This window comes from Apis cerana, linkage group LG8, assembly GCF_029169275.1.
Source record: "Apis cerana isolate GH-2021 linkage group LG8, AcerK_1.0, whole genome shotgun sequence".
In the NCBI taxonomy this organism is placed as follows: Eukaryota; Metazoa; Arthropoda; class Insecta; order Hymenoptera; family Apidae; genus Apis; species Apis cerana.
The window spans coordinates 10,989,816-11,010,092 of record NC_083859.1 but is presented as its reverse complement, the minus strand read 5'-3'; the positions used below and the strand labels follow the sequence as shown (position 1 = coordinate 11,010,092).

At 34.6% G+C, this 20,277-nt stretch overlaps 1 long non-coding RNA gene across 1 annotated transcript; it reads right to left on the bottom strand.

Annotated features, from left to right (window-relative positions):
• Positions 1 to 12,018: 12,018 nt before the first annotated feature.
• On the bottom strand, positions 12,019 to 14,473 carry LOC107999975 (uncharacterized). The gene is made up of 3 exons (XR_001766431.3): positions 13,967 to 14,473; positions 13,214 to 13,389; positions 12,019 to 13,134 (listed from the first exon to the last, which is right to left on the bottom strand). It is a non-coding gene; the product is annotated as an uncharacterized LOC107999975 (long non-coding RNA).
• Positions 14,474 to 20,277: the final 5,804 nt, after the last annotated feature.

The following is a 20,277-nucleotide window of genomic DNA, read 5'->3' as shown; positions in this document are numbered from 1 at the left end:
TGGATTTCATCACTTTCGATCGGTGTGATAATGATAATATAATTGGAAATAACTGTAACGCCAAACAACCGAGAAGCGGATCGATTATAATATAGATGCGAATAAATTTAAACATTTTAATGAAGTAACTTTATTCGAGATTTTTAACACTTTCAACTTGGATTAATGTCCAACTCTGATTGTGGTTACATTCGAAGTAGATGCTTAGCCTTTTGAGTAGCTATGTATGCCATCGATGCTTTGTTCGATTTCTCTCGGCAAGTTTTTAAAAGTTGCCCGATGATTTTCGAAAAGTAGAGTAAACATTCGAGGGAGGGGCGATATCTTTTCAAAGTGAAGGTATTATATGGAAGAAAAAAAGAAAAAAAAAAAAGAAGAAGAATCGACGAAAGGGAGGATACACGTTTAAAGGAAAAGGGGAGCAGGAGGGGGAGAGGGAGGAGGAAGCGCGATTCGAAACTCGAGAACGTGTCGTTCGCGTGAGAATTGAATGGATCCGCGCGTATCCGTTGCGTGTCGAAACAGGTTCTCCTTTTATCTCGTACACTCAATAGAATTTCCAGAGAAACGCCGCTAATTAATTCTTTGAATTTGTGATTTGTGCGCTACTCCCTACCTCTCCCTTCCTATGCAAACAAATAATTATCCATCTTTTTCTGTTATCTTCGTCTGTTTTCTCTTCTTCTTTTTCTTCTCCCCCAGTGAAATAACGAAACGAAGCGCAAGTTATTTAAGAAAAATTAACCTCGATTAAATCCAACCTTTCAATACCCTCTTTGGAAGAGAAGAGAAACCACTTCATTGGATTCGTCAAGAAGGAATCGACGATTCATCCATATTTCCATCGAATTATACATCTATATATATATATGTATATATTAATTCATTGGATCCATAATCTAATTTCCGTCGAATCATACACTTTTATATACATATATATACATACAATATAATAATATAATAATTCGACAAAATTAAGATTTTTCCCATTGAGCGATCGTAGCGCAAAGGAATGCATCCCTCGATCAGCGGCCGATTTCACGTTTAATCGCCAAAAAGCCGAACGAACACCCGTGCAGATACTTCACTGTTCCCCTCCCTCCCGTTCCACCGAATTCCCTTCAGAGGCCGCGGAGGAGGGAAAGAGGAAGCCGCATCGCCCGAAGCAGTTCGAGTCTCGACCATCGCGCCCCCTACTTTAGCGCCCGCTGCCTCGTTTCGAATTCTTTTGGCCGCGTTGCGACATCGATTCAATTTCGCGTCCAATCCCTTCCCCCGCCCCACTCCTTTTGCAAACAGTTTAACGGCATGGTGTATATAATTCGTTTTCATCCGTGAATGTATTATCTTTCTGAAAGAGAAAGAGAGAAAGAAAGAGAGAGTTTTGTAAGGAGATAAAGCTGCGTTTACACGATTACGAGCAGCCTCGTTGTACGCGATTCGATGTCGATGGAATGAAAATGAATTTTCTTCGATGCGAACGCGGCTTGTTGGACGATCTGACGCCTGTAGCGCGTAGAGCCTGATAGAACGAAACTGTGCACTATTTATTAACGCATGTGTGTTAGTTCGATGGAGAAGATATATGAAGATAATTATTCGTACTAATAAAATCCCACTTGGCGCGTGAATAGTAAAAACGAAAAATTCAAAATTTGAGCTAAATGAAAGGAATAAGGATAATATCTCGTAAGTTTGCTTAAAATCTTTTAATTAATTTCAATCCTTTTTCTATTCTTTCCAATTGATTCGAAACGTATTTGAAACGTATAATCGAGGATAAATAGTGGGGATGAAAGATTACGATGATTAATGTGTACTCGACGATCGTATTTCGTTGCCTTTCGAAATCGTGTTCTTTTTTCTTTTTTATTTATTTAAGAACGGAGCTTAAGCTTTGCTCCCTTTTTCGATAATGGGAGGTGACTGTGCGGAGAACAGTCAGAGAGGTGGTTTCGCGTTAGATTGATCACCTTGTTAATCGTGCGAACTTTGGTAATTAAGCGATGTTTCTTTTTCGGTAAGGTAAATTAATCGTAAAAGACGGAGTTAACGTGTACAATGTTCGATCACGGGGAGGTTGATACTTGCTCTTTCAACGTATAATCAAAGTTTCGAAGATAAATTTATTATATATATATAATTTTTTAAAAAAATGGAAGAGATAATCAATGTAAAATAATTTTTAATATTTTTGAAATTCTCGGTTGAAGACTCGATTGCCAAGTTTCTCTCGTCCTTTTTTTTTCCACAAAAATGGAACATGCTAATTTCGATCGGGAAAAAAACTGGATCGCCTTGTATGATGTACATACAAATATACAACTATTGTATATTTTAAGTAGATCTGGCATATGTTTTACATATATTTTGCATACATTTTACATATATTCGACTTATATTTGCATATCCGCTCTGCAGTCACTAATTTCTTACACTTAAAAATTCACTGTTACCACTAAATCGATTAATAGTTGAATGTACTTACAACCTGTAGGATATGTTACACTCTCGCGTTTCACGTATCTCATTTCCATACTTGGAAATGTTTTAACCGCATAAACGCATAATAATTTTTGTAATATATTTATTTAAACAACTCCTTACGCGGGATGAAGAAAATTTAAGAAAAGAGAAAAAATTATTCTTGTAAAACGAGACATCTAACTAATCGAATATCATTGATTTGACATTGAAATGACAGCAATAATGCTCTCAAAAAGACACTCGATGATCGATTACAATTCGAATAAAATACTGAATATCCAAATACCAAATCAAATAATTAGAAACAACAAAATTAATGATCCTCGTGCAAATTGCGATTCACTGGATGGATAGAACAAAATTATAACTTAAAAATTAACAACAGATTTATTCGATTCGATATTCGAAGCGAATTGCAAAATTCAAAACACGGTGCAAAAAAGATGGAATAAGATAAGGATCGAAGAAGAAGAAGAGGAGGAAGAAGAAGAAAAAAAGCGACGAGACATTTGGAACGAGAGATATAGACGAGGCGAATCCGTGGCGGAGAGGAGACGGCGTTGCAAGATGGTCAGGTGTTGATGACCAGACAGGATGGTTAGGTCCGACCGGGTGGGTTAGGGGAGGCAGAAGCAGAGCGGACGCCTTTCATCTTTTCATCTTCGACCGAGGGAACCAGAACCCGCACACCTACCATCATGGGAACATCACCTCCTCGCCCCCTTTCGCCGCGCCACCACCTATCCCTCGGGATCATCGACGATGATCTTCGATAACCACTTTGTTCCATATCTACTCTCCTTCGCTCGTCCTCATCCTATCCTCTCCTATCCTTTCGCCTGTCTTTCGATTTTATTTTCTTCATCTCTCTCTCTTACGATTCCGATTTTGAAGAAGAAATAAAAATTCAGGTTTTTTGGCAAAATTAATTTCGCAACGTTTAACGACGAAACGGTGGAGGAAGAAAGATTAGTAATTTTTTCTTTTTATTTTTTTGTCTGATACACGGCTTGTACATACACTCCGCGAGGGATTAATCCTTTCTCCTGATTCAATCTTGGTCCAGAAGTTTTGGTTCGGTCGAAGGGATCGTGGACGCGATGAATCAGAACGCAGAACACGATTATCGGTAATAAATATCCGGCGAATTTCATCTTTGGCTTTAAAAACTGCGATAACACGTCATCAAGCGGTTACGAGAAAAAAAGCCGAGTGTGCGCTCGAAATACGGATACAATCCATGCAAATCGGCAGGTCCAACCCGAGGAACCTGTTCCCGAAACGGTAGCTCGTCTCGGTTTTGCGTTTACGCGCCTCTTAACGCGTTGTAACGCGTGAGAGAAGCTCTCGATCTCGTTATCCGGAAATGGAAAAGAATAGTGGAGAGGGGATGAAGCAGATTTGATCAGATTTGGCAAAGCCGAGCAAAGCTTGTATTCCTTGTGGTGGTGATTATTGTTATTAGGAATGGAATTTGATATTGGCCTTTTAGTGTCAATACCCTGAAACTTGGAAGTAAAGTTATTGCGAGTTTGTCGAAGATAGCTTGTTGTATTTCATCTTCCTTCATTTCGTAACATTATTATTATTAGATAAGGATAGTGAAGTAGAATAATTTCATATTGACAATATCCTCTTAACTAAAGTATTAACTATAAACAGAATTCTCTTTGTCACTGTCCTCAGTCTTTCCAGTACCAATATCTAAAATTTGGAAAGTAAATATTGTGTGTTTATCAAAAGATGTACTCTCTTAAGATTGTTATTATTGGATGAGAATAGTGACAAAAGTAGAGTAATTTCAAATTGATAATAACTTCATAATTAAAATTCTCTTCAGTCTTTTCAATGTCAATATCTGGAAGAGTCAGTATTTGTCAAAAGATAATATCTTCTCACATTGTTATTATTGTATAGTGATAGAAATAGAATAATGTCATATTAGCCTTCTAATTAAAGTGTTAACTATATATAAACAGAATTCCTTTTATCACTGTCTTCAGCTTTTCAGATACTTATAAACTTGGAATATAATACCTAGTGTCAATCCCTAGAAACTTGGAGAAACTTGAAATATTGTGCAACAATTTATTAAAAGATGTGCTTTCAAAACATTGTTACTATTAAATAGGGACAGAAGTAGAATAATTTCATACTGACAATATCTTCTTAATTAAAGTATTAATGTATGTAATGAATAAATATTGTGCATTCTCATTCTATTTCACTCCCTTGTTATTGACATTGTTATTATTGGATCAATGATGAATGCATATTAGTGAAATAATTGAATAATTTCATAATATTGACAATAGTCTTATAATTAGAAATATTAACTATAAATCCTTCAATTCCTTTCAATATATATTTTATCACTGTTTTCAATCAATAACCATAATGCATATGATGACAAGAGAGATGGAATAGAGAGTATAAATATTCTGCCTAACCATAGGTATTCTGTAGGTATTATTTTGAAGAAGTAGCAAAGTTGAATTATTGTTGAATCTCGTAACGTGTTCATCTTTTAAGTATGAAGATGTTCAGTTCGTCTAGAAGAAGAGAAGATAATCGTCGAAGTGAAATATCATTAATATTAAATTGTTGAGATTTTTATTAGGATCCTTGTGAGAACATATTTTTAATAACATTCTGCTTATGGGGATGAATTATCGTTCCAATCGATTTGTTTCTTCAATTATAGATGTGACACGAAGTATACACAATAGTTTTCTTACAATCTTCTCGTAAACGAATAGTATTTAAATATAATACGTTCAATCGACGAATCATCAGATTACATCGTTTCGAGTCGCAATAGTATTTTTATTACTGGTTCTAGTGCATCTGAAATAGAATGAGACGATGTAGAATTCTCTTGCACGTTTCTTTTCCATAAAATCAAAATCACTAGGAAATTTGTTTCTTCCATATAATATAAAATTCTAAAATATCCAAAAAATAACATCTCAAAAAAAATTTGATTATTTTATTTAATCATTTCTAAAATTGTCTTAAAAAATAAATAAATATTGATAATTGCAATTTTCGAGATCATTTTATCACTTTATTCAATCATTTCCAAAATTGTTTCGAATAAACTTCATAACCTTTTAAGAACATATAACTTTTTAAGAAACGTAGCTATTTTAAAGATTCACAGTAATATTCATTCCAAAAACAGTGAATACAGGTTCTTTAAAGATATACACAAATTCAAAATATACACTAATACCCTTTAATCCAAGTTTAATAATTTCTAGAATTACCTCGAAGAAGATATTGATATTGATACATAACTTTCCAAAGAAATCTAAATACATCTACGATACAGTATGTGAGAATTATTTAAAATTCTTCATAAAATTCAATCTTACTCGTTATCCTCTTATCTATCTTCTTAACATTGTACATACAACAAACTTCTCCTCGAAAGGAATTCTCTGTTTTATCTTGAACGAGATAGAGTACAAATATTTAAACGCATCCGAAAGAGGAAAATTCTTCTCACGTCTACACTCCTCGTTATTCCGTAGTTACTTTTAGTGTTGCACAACGGCGTTCGATTCGTGACTCGATCCATTCGCCCGGGTATCTATTAAATTCGGAAGATGGCGCGACAGTCGACAGCAAAAGCGGGCGAAAGCAAACAAAGTGGAAAGGAGGGAAAGATGGGAGAGCAACGGTTGTTGTTTCGGGGAACACGTCCCACGGTTAAAAAAAAGGAAGGAAGGAAGAGAGAGAAAGAGAGGGAAAGAGAGAAAAGAAGGAAAAAAAGGAAGAAAGAGTGGCGCGGCGAATAAATAAATAAATGATTTTCGGCGTGTCGGCATTTAGACAGGCAGGGATGGCTTTTTATTTGTAGGAGCCCGGGCCTCGGCCCGGCTCTCGCCGCCTAGTAATCAAAACCCGCCGAAATTCCCAGCTTTCGCAGCGGTTATTACGCCTTCGGGCACCACCTCTGCTCGCGCGGATCGTTGATACGATTTTTCCGTCACGGTGCTTTGCCAAATTGCACCTCCCCTGCATTCCTTCCCCCGCTTACACCTTTCCTCCCCCCTCTCTCTCTCTCTCTGTCTCTAGTATCTCTAGAATTTTTTGCTCTCCCTCCCTTCCTCCTACCGTTGTTTCGTTCCGTCGCGGAAGGACAAATCTATCTAATTTAATTGCGTTTGATTTGAAAATTGAGATTAGAATTTTCTATATATTCGTATATATTTCCATTGGAATGAAGAGTGCTAGTTACCGATAGAGTACAATCAAAAATCGAACGGGTGAGCGATTATCCATCCTGAGCCGAACACAGGCCGAATAACTCTCGTATCCTCATTCGTATCCTCTAATTTGACGGGGAGAAATATCGCAGCAAAAACGACTCACGCATCCAAGCTATCCAATAAGTACTTTATTTAACTTCGTCCAATCAAAGCGCAAACCTAGCTCCATACATATATATATATATATATATATACACACATATATACATACGTACACATAATTATTCCACATATTCCACATAAATAAGAAGAAATAAGTCGAGAATAAGTGGAGAGGGCAAAAATTCATTACCTTTTTTTTATTGTTTTTTTTATCAAGCCTCTTCCTTCTCAAAAGTGAGAAAATAATTATCCCCCAATGAACGAAAGAGATATAACGGGGACATTAAAATCGCGGCGTGCCTTCCCCATTATACCACGTAATGTATCGGCTCGTTAACTTTCAGCCGGGCGATAGATCATCCGGGGAAGATCGCTGCCAGGGGCTAATACAACCTCGACGATGTGGAACGTGGAACAGTGGAGGGGGAGGAAGTCTATAAAGAAGCATCTGGTTTTCATCCCTCGACACGACGAGAGAGAGAGAGAAAGAGAGAGGAGTCCCACCCTTGCCCCATGGAATCTAATATTACCGTGGAATTAACCACGAAACACGTGTAGAGTGTAATCGTTTCGAACCCTCTCTCCTATTCTATACGGAAAGAGAGGATAAGGATCCCTTTGTCGGGAGGCCGACTTATCGACCGAGATAATCGCCTCCTCCTCCTCTTAACTTCTCGTCGCCACGATAATGGCTCCTTTTCTTTGGCTGTGACGTGGATTAGGATTAGTGGCCCTCGCTACTGTTTGTTTTCGCTTTCGGTTTCGGCATTTCTTCTTCTTCTTCTTCCCTTCGATTTGATTTACGCGTATATTCCTTACATTCGGTTTTTCTTTTTCCATCTTTAGGGAAAGAGAGGGAAGATATATATATATATATATATTGTGTATTCGTTAGATTCGAATCGGTTTTTCTTTTTCTATTTTTAAAGAAAGGGAGGGAAGATAAATAAATTATCGTTTTTTTTAAAGGGATATATATATATATTTTCGAAATGTAATAAAGCAGTTGGCGAGAGATACGTCGAATTTTCCGTGAAAATCAGCGTTTTAGCGATAAAGTCAATTTAAAGCGTCGCGATAGGATCGCCGACGCGGCGGATTTTCATTCCGCTCGGCGGATTATTAAAACCGGGCTCCGGTTTTCCAGGATTAATAAAGGATCGTCCAGGCTATAAATTCGACGAAGCAGGGACAATGGCCGAGAATTGAATTTCACGTTACATTAATGCGTAACGAAGCAAATGACGAACGATCGTTTTTCCTCTTACGAAAATCGTGTTTCGTTCCCGTTTGTCGACTTTTTCTCCGAATTAGTCCGAAAGAAAATTTATTCGAAAATTTATACTTGTTTACTTGCGTTATTTTAATTTTCTGAAAAAAAAAGGACGAGAAAATATAAATATATCGATTCAGTCGATCTTGGAGCGATTGTGATAAAATATAATAGTAATATAATTATATAACAGGAATTAGTCGTGCAATATAAGCAAAGAGATCGAGGAAAATTATGAGACACGAATCTGCAAGCAATGCTCCTTCGTTTGCATGTTCATCAAGCTTGCAAGATCGTATCTCGGGGATGTTTTTTTTTCTCTTTTCTTTTTTTTTTTTTTTAACACAAGAGCAACCGGGGTTAAGTATTACTAGCGTCGTCAAGATTAATCGTCCAAGAGGTGAGAGGAATATTGCAACGATTATATCGGCCTGATAATTAAATTAACGATCGTAATTAATTATGGTTGAAATCGGTTAGTCGACGAATTTTATAGATAAATATGCGACTGGTCTTAAAAATGATCGAATATTATTGGAGATATTTTGCGAAAAATTAGATTAATAAATTAGACTATAGAAAATTAACGATAAAGAAAGTAAAAATGTCAAAAAATTTGATGAGATAATTATATTCTATGAAAATTCTTTGTCAATTACGAGATATGAAAACTAATCTTGACCGTGGTATTATTTCGATTAATTTCGAGTGCAAAAGTATGAATTAAATAATATAAATTAGAGAATTGAAAAATAAGATATAATAGATTCCAGAAATATGAAAGCTAACCTTAATGTAATACGATTAATTTCGAATGCAAAGATAATATAAATTAGATTATTAATAGAAAAAAGTTAAAAAAAAAGATTTAATATATTTCTTAAAAATTTGTAATCTTTGCCAATTATTTTGAATGCAAAATATAAAATTAGATTATCAACAGAAAATGTTAAAAAATTTGGCATGATATATTCCAGAAATATGAAAATTAACCTTGATGTGATACGATTAATTATGAATACAAAGATAATATAAATTAGATTGCCAATACAGAATATTAAAAAATATGATATATTCCAGAAATATAAAAACTAACCTTAATGTATGATACGATTAATTACGATTAATGCAAAGATAATATAAATTAGATTACCAATAGAGAATGTTGAAAAATAAGGTATGATATATTCCAGAAATATGAAAACTAACCTTAATGTAATGCGATTAATTTCAAATGCAAAGATAATATAAATTAGATTACCATTAAAGAATGTTAAGAAATAAAGTATAATATATTCCATGAATATTTGCATTCTTTACCAATTACACGGAATATGAAAACTAACCTTAACGCGGTACCTTAATTAATTTCGAATGCAGAAGAAGTGAAGGAAGTAAAAACAGGAAATTCTCGCGATAAATAAATTACTAAATTACAGCCGAAAAATTAGATTCTCAACGGAAAAATTAGGTATACGATATATTCCGTAAAATAATCCGCATTCTTCAAGTACACGAAAAATTCTCTACGATAAATAAATCACTAAATTATGAAAACTAACCTTTAACTTGGCGCGATTAATTGATACAAAGATAAGATAGAACAAGAAATTTCTACGATATAAATTACTATTTATCAAGAGATACAACATCTTAAATACTTTATATATAATTAATAGATTTAAGATTTGAAGAATCGAACGTGTCAAACGTATCATCGTTTCTTGAATCGAGCGTAATTCACGCGCGAAATTTTTTTTTTCTTTTTCTCTGTGAACGGTATGTTTATGAGCAGATCTTATCCTTTACATCGGGACGAAAGAAAGCCGCATTGTGTGATAATGAAGTGTAAGCCTTCGGCTATCGATGAATCAGCAAGGCACGCGTGCACGCGCGTCTATCCATTAAAATCTAAATTCAATCGTAAACGAGTTGCTCGAATCGATCTAGCGTGACGAAAGAAGAGATGAAGAATTTTATTTTTTTTTCTTTATTTTTTATTTTTCTTTTTTCTTTTTTCTTTTTTCCTCCTCTTTATTTCTTCACAACCTCGTATCACAACCGACGTCTATGCATCTAATCTTTTTGCCCTTTCCGTTTAATGTCTCGCTCGTTGCACGATCATCCGTAATGATGCATGAATAAAAACGTAGCACATACACACACATACACACACGTACTTTGGAAATTACTTAAAAGCTAATATTACAATGCAACCGCTTTATCAATCTCGACGTCAAATCATTTCTTTCGATTTATTATAACCTACATATACAACCTAACCTCGAATAAATAACTCGCACTTTTCGAACGAAAAAAATTTTCTCGCGAAGAAACAAATTTTTCACAACGAAAGCAAGGAAAGGATAGTTTTCACTCTTTACAGATTATTAAATCCACTTTTCTTCCTGGTTTTTATCTCTTTCAGAAGAGGGAAGAGGATCTCGATCGAAATCTCTCGGGACAAGACGATAATCGAACGGGTAGCGAACGGGTAGGGCGCAACCCCCACGTTGGCGTCCGTCCATTGTTCTCTTCCGATCGTTGGAAGAGGTCGAGGAAGAGGCAGGCGGATGGAAAGGGAGGAAGAGAGGAATCTCTGGCGGAGGGAAGAAGAAGAGGGCCGCCGGAGAGGGTGGACAGGGGAGGGTAGAGGGCGCATTAGCGGCGCTCGTAAAAGCGTACGCGGTGCTCGTAGCGTAATGCACCACGAAGCGAGCTAGCACGCCTCGTAACGCTCCTTAACCGAGCGTATTTACGCTCTCCGTGGTGGAGTTATGTAACATGGCCGCGCAAACGGCCCGTGCCGGCCATTAGGAGCCCGTTCGAGGCCATTTTGTCGAGCCACCCCTTCGACTTCTCTCACCTCTCTCTCCCTCCTTGCTCCTCTCGTTCTCTCTCTCTCTCTCTCTCTCTCTCTCTCTCTCTCTCTTTCCGTGAAGAGGAGACACGATACTCGTACGTACGGTTGTATCTCTGGTTGGGAACGATGCTGCTCGATCGATATATCATGATTGGATTAAAATTAAAATTTTCTTTTTTGAACGATCCAAGGATCGCAAGGGGTGTAAGTAATCAAATCGTTTGTTGAGTGTCACTATGGATACTTCGTTCATTATCGTTTCTTTAGAGAAATGAGATACTCGTAACGATACGAACAAAATTATTTACTTTGGATTGTTGCGTAACAGATATGTGCATTTATTTAATTGTTTAAATAATTTTGATCGATGAAAAGATTTATATAGGGGATTTGACGTTGAATGTCACTATATCTGATTTACTCTCTTTTCTAAAGGAATACGATACTTGTGAAACATTTAAATAGTTTTGTTTGATAAAAAAAGTATAGGGAATTTGACGTTGAATGTCACTATGAATGTCTCTTTTACTCTAAAGGAATACGATACTTGTGAAGCATTTATTTGGGGAATTGTTTAAATAGTTTTGAATATCGATAAAAGAAATATAGGATATTTGATGATGAAAATAGTGGAAAATCGTTGTTGAAACGTCACTTATTTACTTTCTTTTTAATACGATACTGTTTGATCGATCGATGATGAAATTGCTTAAATAATTTTGATCCAAAAAAGAAATATTGAAGATTTGACGATGAAAATTGATGGTAAAAAGTTTTATTTCGTTCTTCAATATCACTATGTATATTTAATTTATTCTCTTTTCTAGAGCAATACGATGTTTGTGAAACGAATGTTATTCAAAGGAATATAAAAGTGGTGAAATTGTTGTAATTCGTTGTTAAATGCTAATTATTTACTCTCCTTTTATAACGATGCTTATGAGATGGATTGATTGAAGATATTGTTTGATTGATGATAGAATCTTGTGAAGTGATACATGCCTTATTTTTCTGGAAGAATACATATGTATACATAAGTATAGTATTTACAATTGGCAACATTGCTTTCAGCGATAAAAAAAGTATAGGAAATTTGACAAAATGTTGATGTCATGGTTATCATTCGCTCTCTTTTCTAAGAGGATATTTGTAACAATTGGAATGTTCGAAGGAGTATAAGAGATTGTCATTTATTTACTCTTTTTTCTGGAAGAATACAATTTTTGATATTAGCATTTATTGGGGACATTGTTCGATCGATGATGGAATTGACTTGAAAGTTTTAAAAGTTAAATTATAGTTCGTTATCGAATGCTTCGATATGCAGTTTTGTGGAATAGCTTTCAAGTGAAAATTTTTTTCAAAATTTTGGCAAGAAACTGTACTCAAACATCTTTTCTATCCAATTTCCAAAAGTGATATTGAATTGACAATTGTAATTATCAAGATCATTTTACATAATCATCTTCAAAATTGTTTTGAAGAATAAATAGATAATATTGATGTCTTTAATAATATAAAAATATTGATAATTGCAATTCTCAACACCATTTTATGCAATTAATTTCAAAATTATTTTAAAGAATAAATAGATAGTGATATTGGTCTTTAATAAAAGTAATGAAAACATTGACAATTACAACCAAAAGTATTTTGAAGAATAAATATATAATTAGTGCCTTTGATAAAAGTAAAATGGAAACATGATAATTACAATTCTCAAGATCATTTTATACAATCATTTTCAAAATTGTTTTGAATAGATAGTAACATTGTATAGCTTTCTAAAATAATTCCATTCATTCCAATTTCAAAATAGTGAATAAGATATTGATAATGGTACAGTTTCACATTGAAAATATCCATAATGGCAAATTAAAATACACTTTATATCCTTTGTTCCAAGTTTAATAATTTCTAGAATTGTTTTGAAGAAGATATTAATATTGGTTGCATAACTTTCCAAAGGAATCCAAATACATCCACAATAATACAGTTTGTGCAGTTTTTATTATCAGATATCTTGAGAACCACTTATTTAAAATTCTTCATAAATTAATTTCAATCTTATTTTAATCCTCTTATCTATCTTCTTAACAATGTGTATACCTTCTCCTCATAAAAGAATCCTCCTTTATTTGAAATGGATAGAATACAAACATTAAAGATAAAGACATGTTGAAAAAAATCTCACATTTCACAAATACTTACGTGCTTAGTTTACATTTTTGAATATCGTAGATATTACATAGTGTTCCCACATTTAAAGATATACAAGACACGCTTAATAAGCAAAATCAAAGCAAATATACCGTGGCATGCTGGTTAGTTCATCGTCGTTCCCGGCATCTGGTGCGTGTCAGTCAGATTCATATCTAATTCGACTGCTTGTAAAGTATAAAAAAAAAGAGAGAGAAAGAAAAAAAGATAGTACAATCTCGTGGAACGAGATCGTGGAACATGAATATGCAAATTTCTAGTTCTCATATTACGATTCTTATTAACCGAATAGCAATAAACATCTCGACCAAGTATCATTTCGATGACTTTTTGAATATCGTAGAATAATTCGATACGATTATTCTCGCTTACGATTGTTCGATTAAAAAGTAGAAAAAAAAAGAAACTTGTTTGCCATCAATCGAGTTCCTCGTAATGTGCGCGTGAAAATACACGGCTGATTATTCCAAGACCAGTACCACTTGAAAATCCGTTTAATTGAATATAATTTGTCCAAAATTTCAAACGTATCAATTATCTAAATGTATCATTATCAACGTCACCACCGAACGTTGTTCGAAGAATCATCGAAACGATAAAATTTTACTTCATCGAATCGATATCGATACCATTTTTTATCACTCACAAATAACACATATAAACTGGTCATATAAATATTCGAATTTTCTCTCAAAAATAAATTTACAAAAACCACATTTCGTTACATAACAATTGCCAACTTACTTTCCAAAATATCCGTCATCTAACCCAACATAACCTCATCTTTCGATGAAAAACGCGAAGATTTCGCGAACGCGTGTTCACTTCGAACGAGGGCAAATTCGAAAATCGACAAACATCGAAAGGCAATTGTCCCAACTCATTGTATCCGGGTGAACGAGGTTGGGGAAGGGGAGAAAGAAGCGGAGGAGCAAGCCGGATCCTAATTTAGCGAAAGAGCTTGTAAAAGGGGGCCGGGGCCACGTGCCGCGTGGAATGCCGATGATTTAATGAATTCAGCAAAGAACAACGTGGCCGCGGTACGAGGTAGGGAGGGGAGAGAAGGGTGGTAGTGGTGGTGGTGGAAGGGCCGTGACAAGCTTACGCTCTTAGCGCATAGCCACGCCACACGGTGAATTAATAACAATGGCCCCGAAATAATAAAGCCAGAGGGCTTGAGCCACCGCTGATTCCGTTTCACTCGAGTTGGTTCGTTGGTTGGACTCGGGTCTCGGACCGTGGGCACAGGTAGGTAGGTAGGTAGGTAGGTAGGTAGGTAGGTAGGTAGGTAGGTAGGTAGGTAAGTTTCGCCTCTTCTTTTCTCCTTTTTCCTCCGTTTCCTTTTTTCTTGTTCTTCTCCCGTTTCTTCCGTTTTGCGTTAGGTTAGATTAGCCTCGAATCTTTATTAGGTTGTTTACGTTAACGTTGGTGGCGAGTTTCGAGATCGAATCTGATGAATCAGAGTCGATGCCCGAGTGTCCTAATATAACCTATTATCGAATTATTAGTCAGAATTTTATATCAAGATGCGTGGATCTTTTATTTTGTCGTAGTTTTTAAAAAATTTTTAATTTTTTTTTTTTAAGAAATGCGAAAGAATTTTTTTTTGTTTTTTGGTTTTATAAATTAAGTTCGAATTAAGTTATTTCGTAAAATTGTGGCAATCGATCGACAAAACTTTGATAACAATCGTTGTGAATTGTTTGGTTATTTAATGATAAAAATATTAATATCGAATTAGAATTACATTTGTATTACAATTATTCATTGATCTGCACAAACATTTTGGATTTCGTTGCATTCTTTTTCGTTCTACGAAAAATGTCTTTCTGTTTTTATATTTTCTCAAAAATCGATATACCTACGATTTTTGAACACGTTTAACTTTATTAGACGTCAATCGAGTTACAAAGAATCCTTACCTCTTCGAGCCTAAACGAATATCAAATAAAATAAAATATTATCGAATTTTTTTTTATTTTTAAAACAATCTTGAATCGAATCGAAGACAGATTATAATTTTTTCCTCACTTAAATCAATTTTTTAATTTAAAATAGAAAAATCAAACGACATAAGTCAATACATACATACATATTTTAATATATATATATTTATAAAAAGATTTAATTTATTCAGATATGATTGACTTACGTTACATTCGATTTTTCTTTTTAAATTAAAAAATTGTTTCAAATGTAAAAAATTTATAATCTATATATATATACATTTCTTTGTAATATAATAATTCAATTGAAAAAACGAAGAAAGAAACGATCACGCATTTGATCTCTCGGTTTGGACGAAACGAAAGGAATTCCCTTCGCGTGTCTTTTAAACTTGACACGCATTCGTACGATCGCTCTTTATGGTTGGCAGCAAGCGGCAAATTGGATCACTCAAAATATCGGGGAGATTGTTCACGGTCCGGCGGATCCTCGCAGTTTGAAATATATTGTCCTAAAATGGCGTCACTTTTTCACGGGTTGACGGGTTTTCGGGCAAGAAATTGGCAAGAAATCGCGCTCGATGTCGCGCACACGATGATACAAATAAGCTAATGAAGGATAAATAGTCCATCCTGTGCCTGGATGATAAAATAAATTTTTTAATAACAATAATCAAAATTTAATATCATTTATTCGCACCAATTAAAAATGATATAAAAAAAAATTATTAAAAATACATAATCATGATAATTCATAAAGCTAAAGATAACATGATAAAATTCAATATTTCTACGATTAATTTATATATACGAATCGTTTTACACAATTCAATTTATTAACATTCGAGCTAATTTTTGTATTCAATTTCGATGGATAAAAGCATAATAAAAATCAAATATTAAAAATTTAAATTTTTCTAAACAATAACGACGGATATACACATTTCTCGATTCTCGTAAATCCTCGAACGAGTCGTTTCTCTTCCCCTTTGCATCGAGTCGTAAAAAAACTTTTATCGAGCACTTATTCCACGATATCTGATAAAACCACGATCGCAAGGACATTGCCAAGGGACATAAAAATAGGGAGGAGGAGGAAAAAGTCGAATGCTCTTCGTTTCAACGGTATCCCATCCACATCGTAAATCCACCTTCGTCGATTTCTTAATCTCTCGATCCCTTCGAAACGAAACGATCGAAAATCCCTTTCCTTTGCCCGGCCACGATTGTGCACGATTGTTCGGCCGACCGTAATCCACATAATTTTCTATAATCGAATCCGGAATTCTGATTTTCAATAAACAGGGAGGGGGGCGAAGAGGAGAGACAGAAAGAGAGTAACGGATTGATAAAAACCGAAGGGTGAAAGAAGGAAGAAAGGACACAGGGTAATCCAACTCCATTATTCTCAAATTATAGGCTCGTTTGAGGATAATAGTGGAGCAACCGCATATCCTTATCGAGATATCCTCTCTCGCGCGTCACGGAATTCGCTCCGATTCCTTCCCTCCCTCCCCATCTCCAGATCGTATTTATCAAAATCTCCTTCCTAAAAAAAAAGAAAAAAACCACTCCGTTCGAGCCAATTTCCATATTCTCTGCACCTCTCGATCGCGTTTATATAAAATTCGATCGAAAAAACGGTGGAAGCTGCGTTGTTGGAAGTCGAATCCCGGAACAGGGTCACGCAGGATCGAGCACACGCGTGCACGAGAGAACTATTACCACGAGGGGATGATCGAGAGAGAGAGAGAAAGGGGGGGGCGAGAGTCCATTATATTCGAATTACAGACGTGTTATACGTGGGGAGGGAGGGGTAACATTGTGCGGATCGAGGGTGCACGAGGGGAGGCCGGGCGGAGGCCCTCTTTAATGCCCAGAACAAATCGTAGCCGGCGAATCGGGCGGTTATATTTAAAATAAATTGCCCGTGGCTCGTTTTTCTCTGCGAACCGCCGAGTTGGCGCTTTTGTCGACGCCTCGACCGTGAATCATTCGCCACCCGGTGGTGGAAAGGAAAGCTCGATCTTGTTGCCCCAACATCGCCTCCACTGAGGACCACCGAAATTCTCTGCCACCCATTATACAGATAATCGGCGTGAATGCCCTCCAACCGAGCCCGGCCACCGATTTCTCCTCGTCGCTTTCATGGAAAACTTTTCGCTCCTCTTTGTCCCCCCTCTCTCTCTCTCTCCCTCCTTTTTTTTTCTTTTTTTTACCCTTCCGTTTGTCTCTCCGCGAGAATTCGGCCGAGGGTTCGATGGTCTCGATTCGAGACGGAGGTTTGTTACGATCGTTGACACGGAACCTCGTTGGAGGAGATTCGCATGGAGCGAAAAGTTGAATCGTTGGCTTCTTCTTTTTTTCTTTCTCGATCGCGGCCAAGCTGATCGGCCACGTTTCGTAAACACCGCGTTTTGTTCGTTTAGCTTGATGGAAGAAGTTTATTTTCAGTGCTAGATGTGAAAAGAAGAAAGAAAACTTGATAAAAGTTGGTTTTTAGTTGGTATTATCTGTTGGTCCGTTAAAAAAATATTTTTTACGATGTTAACATTGGTCGAAATGGAGCAAAGTTACCTTTGAGAAGAATGAGAGGATATATATATTTTTCAGACAGAATTAGCATGGTCCAAATGGACACGAAAGGATTAAACTTTTGACAGAATTCATATATAATAATTTTAAAGTTTTAATTTTAAAGATCATTACATCAAAAGTATATAAATATTTTTTACAGAATTAACACGGTCCAAATAGAATAAAGTTTTTCTTCATTATTAAAATGTAAAACAATGTTTCGCTTAATACTTATTACTCTTTCCATTTATAAAATTTATTATTCACTCGACCGGGAAAAACCATCAAAGAAAGAATAAACGTATATTAAAATTAAGCGACACTGTGACCAAGTATGAAATAAGAATGATGGATTTGATACGTGGCTGATTAAATGTAAAAATACTTCATTAAAGGAAACGGTTCGAGTAATAAGAAATAACATGTAATAGAATTAAAAGTAAACGTTTCGAAACAGATGTTGAGAATTCCTATTCCAAGTATATAGAAATTCGAATATCCACATCCAAAGTACTGTTACTTTCGAATTATCCTCAATATCCTTTTCGTCCATTAAATAAAATTCTTTTCGATAACGAAAAAGAAAACGCGTTTAAAAAAAAAAGATTAAATAACGCGTTATCTTAACGCATTATACACGCGCGGGTGCACAACAATCCTGTCTCGCGACATCTCTCGAGAAGACTTCGCATCGACCAATCCCCCCTCCTCCGACCACGTTCCGTTCCTTAATTATAGGTACGCTCTATTTGTACAAATGCGCATTCCCCGCGCCATCCATTTATCAATAACCATTGTAACTTTGTTTCCTGGGGCGATGTTTTGACTTTCACTTAATAACCTGGCCGTTTCACGCGAAAATACACGACGCGCGCGCACTGCGATATTAACGCGCGTCTACGTAATTGACCGCCACGTGTAATAATCGCGCCTCGGTATCGCCGCACTAATTGCCGATCCGTCCGTAAATTTGTACCACGAAGCAAAAAACGTTTGTATTGCGCGCTTTTTTCTCCCTCTTTTTATTTGCTTTTTCTCCTTCGCTCTCCTTCTTTTATCGTTTCGTCGAATTAATAGGTATGTATGTATTTATCTAGGCGGTTACTAGGCTCGTGGAAAAAGGTATTCATTTGAGCCAAGTAGTCGAATCAAAAGAGTTGGGCAGGATTTTGCTACGGCACGGTAAGAGGAAATTACTTGGCGACTAATTTAAGAAAATGAGACCAGCGTTTTCGACAGAGTGATTTCTTTTATTTTCTTCTATTCGAATACGATTTGAAGATTGATCGTTAAACTGAAATTGTTGACGATAATTTGTAATAATTCAATTAAGGACAGATACAGTGGAAAAAATAAGTTTAACTTTCTCTTTATAATAATAATTTGAGATTTAAAATTTTCTCGTATTGTATTTGTTATTCATTTTCAAGTTTCACTTCTAGTGATTGATCGTTAAATTAAAATTGTTGGTAATATTAATAATTCAATTAAGGGCGAATACAAGAAAATGCAACTTTAACTTTCTCTTAATAATAATAGTAATTTGAAATTTAAAATTTTCTCATATTGTATTTGATATTTATTTTCAAGTTTCAGTGATTGATCATTAAACTGAAATTGTTGACAATATTAATAATTCAATTGAAGTATAAAGAATAAAAGTAAAAAGTAACTTTAAAATCTTTTAATAATAATAATAATAATAATAATAATAATTTGAAATTTAAAATTTTCTCATATTGTATTTGATATTTATTTTCAAATTTCATTTCTAGTGATTTGTCATTAAATTAAAATTGTTGGTAATATTAATAATTCAATTAAGGGTAAATATAAGAAAATGTAATTTCAACTTTCTCTTAATAATAATAATAATTTGAGATTTAAAATTTTCTCATATTATATTTGATATTTATTTTCAAGTTTCAGTGATTGATCATTAAACTGAAATTGTTGACAGCAATAATTCAATTGAAGTATAAAGTAAAAAGTAAAAAATAACTTTAACATCTCTTAATAATAATAATAATAATTTGAAATTTTAAATTTTCTCATATTGTATTTGATATTTATTTTCAAATTTCACTTCTAGTGATTTGTCATTAAATTAAAATTGTTGGTAATATTAATAATTCAATTAAGGGCAAATACAACAAAATGTAATTTTAACTTTCTCTTAATATTAATAATAATTTGAGATTTTAAATTTTCTCGTATTGTATCTGGTATTTATTTTCAAGTTTCACTTCTAGTGATTGATTGATTGATCGTTAAACAAAATTATTGGCAATATACAACAATTCAATTAGGGTAGTAAGAATAAATACAACAAAACTTTAACTTTCTCTTAATAATAATAATAATAATAATAATAATAATAATAATAATAATTTAATAATAATAATAATAATAATAATAATTTAAATTTTAAAATTTTCTCATATCGTATTTGATATTTAATTTCAAGTTTTCACTTCTAGTGATTCAATTAAGTCAAGTAAAAAGTAACCTTGACGTGTCTCAATAAAAAAC